A 6,979-nucleotide genomic window follows, 5' to 3' on the forward strand; every position below is an offset into this window, starting at 1 on the left:
AACCAGGGCCTGAGTACAAGCAGGCATTGTCTGCCCCCTGGGGTCTGGCAGGAAGGAGTCTGAGTGGGCACAGGAGTGGGCTGAAGGCTCTGGCAGCATGGGCAGCAGCCTCTGTGGTGGGGAGGGAGGCACGGAGTTGTGTGTGAGAGCTGGACTTACAATGTAGGCATTGTTCCCTCCCCGCGCTACATCTGCTCCCCTAAGGGTGGAGGGCAGAGAAGAATGGAGTTGGGGAGCATCTGCCAGGGTCCAGGGAGAGAACTGTGCACTGCTCATTTAGAGGAAAGGGAACTATTGAGCAGGGCCCACCCATAAGCAGACCTGGCAAAGGTCAGAGATGCATCAGAAAAGTACTGACTTCCTCTGCCACAGCTCCCTCCCCACCTCAGTCTCTTTGATCCTTTCTCTTAGTTCTATCATTTCACACCATGCTGTGCTTTGCGTACTGTGGTAATTTATTTATTTTACTTTTTAGTATCTAAGCATTTCTTTTGCACACTTCAGAATATCCCTCAGTATCTTTTAATATATTAGGTCTATTATATTGACCTTTAAAATCATAAAATTCAATTCTGGTAAGTTTGCCCTCAAATCTGCATATACTCATTGTCACTGATGATTCTATCTTCTGAAAAAGAACTTGGTGATATGGAACAAAAAGAATAAAAATGTCTATCCTCTTTCAACTAACTCATCCAAGTATGCTATGTGCTAATACTTATGATTATCTCATCAATGCTCCTCAAAATCCTATGAGGTATGAATTAGTATAAGTCAAGTTTACAGGTGAGAAAACTGTAGATCATTGACATGCAGTAATTTGCACAAGATCACACTGGTAGTAGATCAAAGATCAATCCTAGGTCTCTGACTCTAAACCCAGTGTTTCTTCTGGAGCTAGCCTTCCCACATCACCCAGTAATCCCGCTCTGGGGATTTTTGCTGAGGAATTTTGCATTTTGATTATAAAATCAAATATAAAAAAATGTTCACTGAATTATTGAAAATGAGAGCAAAAATTGGAAACAATCTAAATATCCAATTATAGAATAAATTAAGCAAACTGTGGCAAGTCCACTAGAAACACTATCACTCAACCATGAGAAATGAAAAATGCCACAGATTATAGAAACATAGAAACTTTCCATAACTGAAAAATGTGTGTATCATTTTGCACACAACTGTGCAAAAGTTTGCCTATGTAAAGATGGACAGGCAGAAAGTCAAAGTGAAAGTATTATTTACAGGGAAATACAATTTTGACTATATTTTTTTTTTCTTTACAGGTGTTTTTTTCTTCACAGGTGTTGTTGATTAACAATAAACAGGTAATTTTGCTTCATAGAAACAAACATAAAATGAAAAGTTTCTTCAAACTAAGATTTTTTTTTTTTTTTTTTTTTTACTTTCACACTCATAGAAGATCTTTTATAATTTATCGCTTTCTTTTGGAACCTTAGCATATATCAAAATCAGGCTGTAGTTGCCGCTGCCTTCGACCACATTAATGGTGCTATAAACAATCCTTTGGCATTCAACCACTCTGGGAAAAGAGGGGTGAAAACAGTGGAAAGCAACTGGAACCCTGCCATAGCTTCTGGACAGACAGGGGACTCCTATGGAAAGGTGCCTGCTCATTCACAGGGTCATTTGCTCTCAGGGCCTCTGCTATTCCCAGTCCGTAAACATTCTGAGACTTCCAGTGTTTTAACTGGAGACCATTTTGGTCACAAGGAGTTGATGGGGGGTGGGAGGGAGGGGAGGGTGGGTGATGGGTATTGAGGAGGGCACCTGTTGGGATGAGGATTGGGTGTTGTATGGAAACTAATTTGACAATAAATTTTTAAAAAAAATTTTTTTAATTTAAAAATTTTAAAAATTTTTAAAAAGGAGCAAGAATTTTGGTCACAAGGAGCAAGAATCCACTTAGACTAGCTCAAAGTATGTGGGAGTTGATTATAAGATTACTAGTGACACTTCCAAAGCACCCCAGCCTCATGGGACTATGGAAGCCATGGAACCCGGAGCTTATTTCTGCTCCTTGCTTCTCTTCTCTCCTCCCTCTCCCTCTCTTCTCTCTTTTCCTCTCTGTACCTCTCCCTCTCTGTCTCCAGCCTGGATCCTTCTCCTCATTCAACAATTCACAGGAGATGCAACCTTAGTCACACACCCCTGATACCAGCATTTTCCTCTTTCTCAACCCAGCTTCCTCTGTTCTCCCCTCCCCACCCATAGAACCTCAGAAAAAAATCAGGTTCTCTCACAAAAAACAGGGTACCAGTCTGATGAGAACAAGGATTTAGCAGAAGAGTGCTCAGTGCAAACCCCAAAGGGGAGGTGATGGTCAAGGAGGCTGATGCAAGAACACTATCCTGTCAGAAGAAACCAAGACTGGGTAAAAAGTCAGGAGCTGAGAAAAAACCCAGGGCAACAATCTAGAGGACAGAAAAAGAATATCCTCAAAGTCAACAGAAAAAGGAGTAAGTCAGTAAATGTGAACAGGGTCACAGTTAAGTCAATGTGACAGTGCTTCCACGTGTTAGCCCAGGCTGTGCGGTGTTGGGGCATACCATAGGGTGCCAAGTGCCAGCTCAGACTTCAGGGGAAATCAGGGAGTTAAGAGGTAAAAGCAATAAAAAAGAGACCACGGGTATTTGTTAGACAGCATCAAATGACCAAACACAACAAAACTAGCGGGTAGAAAACCTGGCTCAGCCACTAATTTGCCAAGTGATCTTGAGTAAATCATTCTCCTCTTTGGGTCTCAGGTTCCCCATCTATAATATGAAGATATTGGACTAAAGAACTCTTAAGGTCCTTAAAGCAATGACCCTTCAGGCAGTGGTGTGCTAATGTCAGCTCCTACCAGATCATGAGAACCAACTATTCAATTTGGAGGAACTTTGTGGCTTGTTAAACATGGCTGTTATAAAAAATTAAATAATATACATTAAGAGTTAAATAAATAATATTAAAACCCAACAGTAAAAAAATTCAAATTTTACTGTTATCTATGCTGGAGCCAGTAAACTTTTTCTGCAAAGGGACAAATACTAAATACTTTAGGTTGTGAGAGTCACAGATAGTCTCTGTCATATATTGTTTTTTTTAACAATGCTTAAAAAAATTAAAAACCAATCTTAGCTCACAGGCTGCACAATAACAGGCCATGTGTCAGATGTGGCCTACAGGCCATCACTTGCCAATCACTGATCTATGATCTTGAGGTTACTTACATCTATTTCTCTCATATGGTGGAGACACTATATAATTGTGTGCTATTGTATGTCTCTGTCCAACTCCATTTTCAGTGATCTCACATTAGTAGCTTAAAATGAGCTATGATGATGGGACAGCTGGTTGGCTCAGTCAGCTGGGCGTCCCACTTCGGGTCAGGTCATGATCTCACAGTTTGTGAGTTTGAGCCCCACATCGGGCTCTGTGCTGACAGCTCAGAGCTTGGAGCCTGCTTTGGATTCTGCATCTCCCTCTCTCTCTGTCCCTCCCCCACTTGTGTTCTCTCTCTCTCTCTCTCTCTCTCTCTCTCTCTCTCTCTCAAAAATAAACATTTTAAAAAATCTTTTTAATCAGCTGTGGTGAAAGTATCTATACTACAGAAATGGGTAAACACTGCAAATCAGGGCTCCTCTTCCCAGAGAGCTGGTCAGTAAACGTTTACCAGCACACCACTGCCTTGAGGTCACTACGGGAAAGAATCATAGAAAACTGGGGCACCTGGGTGGCTCAGTCCGTTAAGCATCCGACTTCGAGATCAGGTCACGATCTCGCGGTCCGTGAGTTTGAGCCCCGCGTCGGGCTCTGTGCTGACAGCTCGGAGCCTGGATCCTGCTTCGGATTCTCTGTCTCCCTCTCTCTCTGCCCCTCCCCTGCTCATGCTCTGTCTCTCTCACTTTCAAAAATGAATAAATGTTAAAAAAAAAAAAAAAAGAATCATGGAAAACTGATGTGCTTCACCAATTCACCCAGAAATGCTGACAGAGAAGCAAAATGTAAAGGAAAAATGCAGTCCACGGAGTCAGAGGAAAAGAAAGATAGGTATGTCTGGTCATGGCTTAATTAACAGGTGGTCTTTTATGACCACCCTCAGAATTCAGGCTTGCTTTTCTGTGACTGAGACGTATCCTATTTTTCTCTTCTCTCACTTTGAAAACACAATTTCTGGCTTTGCTGCTGCCCCAGACAGTAACAAAGCAGCTGAGGTCTGCCCAGAAGTTGCCGGCACAGACAGCATACAAAGGGTTCATGGCTGTGAGGGAGACAAGCAAATGCCATAAAGAAAGGCAGTTTTGTGTAGAGCAGCCACCTCTGCTATTCTGGTGCGGATTTGGGGCTTCTCTTAAAATAGAACAATAAACGTGCAGGTCTAGACTAAGCAGCAATTTTGGTTTTAGGGAAAGCTGATACCCAGCAGGATGAGGATAACCCCGAGAAAGTTTGTTTTCAGCAATTTGGGCTCAATTAACCAGGAAAAGTGCCTGGCAAGGAACAAAACACAACCCAAACCAGGAGGATGCCTTCAGGGCATTTATGAGATGACCCTGCTACAAATTCCCTGACTGTAAACTCTTCCTTTGGGGAAATGAAGTGTAGCCTTAACAGTTTTAGAAGAAATTGTTTCTGTGACCTATTCCTCTCTCCAAGTCCCAGGAAAATCCACCCTGAGCACGTATACTACCTCTCACCCTCCTGCTCTGCTTCTCCTAGCTGGTCATAAGGAAAACTAATAGAAACCAGAAAAAAGTGGTATCTTTCCCCAAATCCCAGTTCCCTAATTCAAACAGCACAAAATACTGGGTAAATGGAGGGGTGGAGAAAGCAAGGTCTGATAGGGGAGGTGAATGAAGACAGTCATGGTTAGAGATAGTTGCATGGACAAAGGGACCTTAGAAGTGACCCTTGAAGAAACAGGCAGAGCATAAAAGGAAAAAGCATTTCAGACAAAGGCAATGGAGCAGGTAAATGCAAAACATGGTTGTTATATTAAAAGGTATTCAAGGTCCCACACCTAGAAACAGCTTCTCAGTGTTTCCTCAAAGTCTCTGTCTGGTTCAGCCTACCTACCTCCACTGCAGCCTCCATTGTGTCCATCAGGGTGACCCATAAGTCCTACAAGGTGTCCACCTCTGGCCCCTGGGCCTTCAGCTGCTGTTCATACACAAGTGTGCCTGACACCCACATCGGTTCCTCGGCCCTCTCACAGGTGGGCATCAGTATGAGTGTGGTCAGGGGCTATAGCAGGGCCACGGGTATATAGAACATCACAGCTGTCTCAGTAAAACAGAGCCTGCTGAGCCCATTTAAGCTGGGAGTAGACTCCAACACCCAGGCCATGCCCACTCGGGATAAAGAGCAGATCAAGAGCCAAAATAACAACTCCACAAAACAATTCCTTTATCAACAAAGTGTAGAACCTAGAGCAGCAGAACCAGATTACGGAGACCAAGTGGAGTCTCTCACAGGACCAGAAAATGGCTCAGAGCAACATGAACAACATGTTCAAGAGCTGCATCAACAGCCTTGGGCAGCAGCTGAACACAGTAGTCCAGAAGAAGCTGAAGCTGGAGACAGAGCCTGGCAACATTCAGGGGCTGGTGGAGGACGTCACGAATAAGCATAAGGAAGAGATCAAAGAGAGATCAAAGAGCTTGCAGAGATGGAGAATGAATTTGTCCTTGTCAAAAAGGCTGGGGATGAAGCTTACATGAATAAGGCAAATTTGGAGTCCCACCTGGAGTGGCTCCCCAACAAGATTGACTCCCTAAGACCGCTGTATGAAGAAGAAAACCAAGAGCCTCAGTCGCAGATCTCTGACACCTCCCTGGTCCTCTTCATGGGAAACAGCCACTCCCTGGACCAGAAGGCGTCAACACAGAGGTCAAGGCCCAGTACAAGGGGATTACTAACCATAGCCAGGCGAAGGCTGAGACCACGTACCAGGTCAAGTACAAGGAACTGCAGACACTGGCTGGGAAGCACGGGAATAACCCCTATCGTACAAAGATGGAGATTTCTGAGATGAATCGGAACATCAGACAATTCCATGCTTAGATCTAGACCCTCAAAGGCCAAAAAGGGCTTCCCTGAAGGCCTCCATCACTGAGGCTGAGCAGTGCAGGTAGCTTGTCATTAAGGACACCAATGCCAAGCTGGCTGAGCTGGGGGCTGCCCTGCAGCAAGCCAAGAAGGACATGGTATGGACAGGATCCAGGTACTGCATGAGTACCAGGAGCTCATGAACATCAAGCTGTCCCTGAACATCAAGATCTGCTTGAGGGTGAGGAGAGCTGGATGGAATCTGAGATGCAGAACATGAGGATCCATGCAAAGATGACGAGCAGATACTCAGGTAGGCTGAGCTCAGTCTATCCCCATAGACTCACGAGCCCTGGCCTCAACTATAGCCTGAGCTCCTTCCAGTCCAGCTTCAGCTCTGGCAGGGACTCCAGCTCCTTCCGCTGCTCAGCTACTCCAAAGCCATGGTTGGGAAGAAGATCGAGACCTGGAATGGGAAGCTGGTGTCTAAGTCACCTGATGTCTTATCCAAGTGAGCAGTCACTGATGTTCCCCCTTCCCCAGTCACCCTTCCCCTGTGGTTGCCACAGGAGAGCCTTTGGGGGAAATGTGCAGGGGAGTGACTGGGAACAGGAGACCCACCTGAGGCTCAGCCCCAGTCCTCATTCTACCCTTAGGAGTAATCTACTGCCTGGGTATCTTCTCTTGCCCATGGCCCTAACTAAAAGTCAATTCAAGTGTCTTTTCTTAAAGAAAGATTCAGCTGGCTCTGCAAAAAAAAAAATAAATAAAATAAAAAAATAAAAAGCTCAAACTCATTAGTCATGAAAGAAGTTCAAATTAAAACCCACAGTGAGGTAGAAAGCCACGAGAGAACATACCTCCTATCCCAACAATGAGAGAAAACCAAACAATCTATAAAATCATAACTCCCCTTGAGCCCATG

The 6,979-nt window shown here is 44.3% G+C and overlaps 1 pseudogene; it reads left to right on the plus strand.

The window, feature by feature from the left end:
* LOC121034341 (keratin, type II cytoskeletal 8-like) overlaps positions 1–6,569 on the plus strand; it is a 57,631-nt pseudogene extending 51,062 nt beyond the window's left edge.
* Positions 6,570–6,979: the final 410 nt, after the last annotated feature.

This window comes from Herpailurus yagouaroundi, unplaced genomic scaffold (genome assembly GCF_014898765.1).
Source record: "Herpailurus yagouaroundi ecotype Mexico unplaced genomic scaffold, PumYag 160, whole genome shotgun sequence".
NCBI classification, from domain to species: domain Eukaryota; kingdom Metazoa; phylum Chordata; class Mammalia; order Carnivora; family Felidae; genus Herpailurus; species Herpailurus yagouaroundi.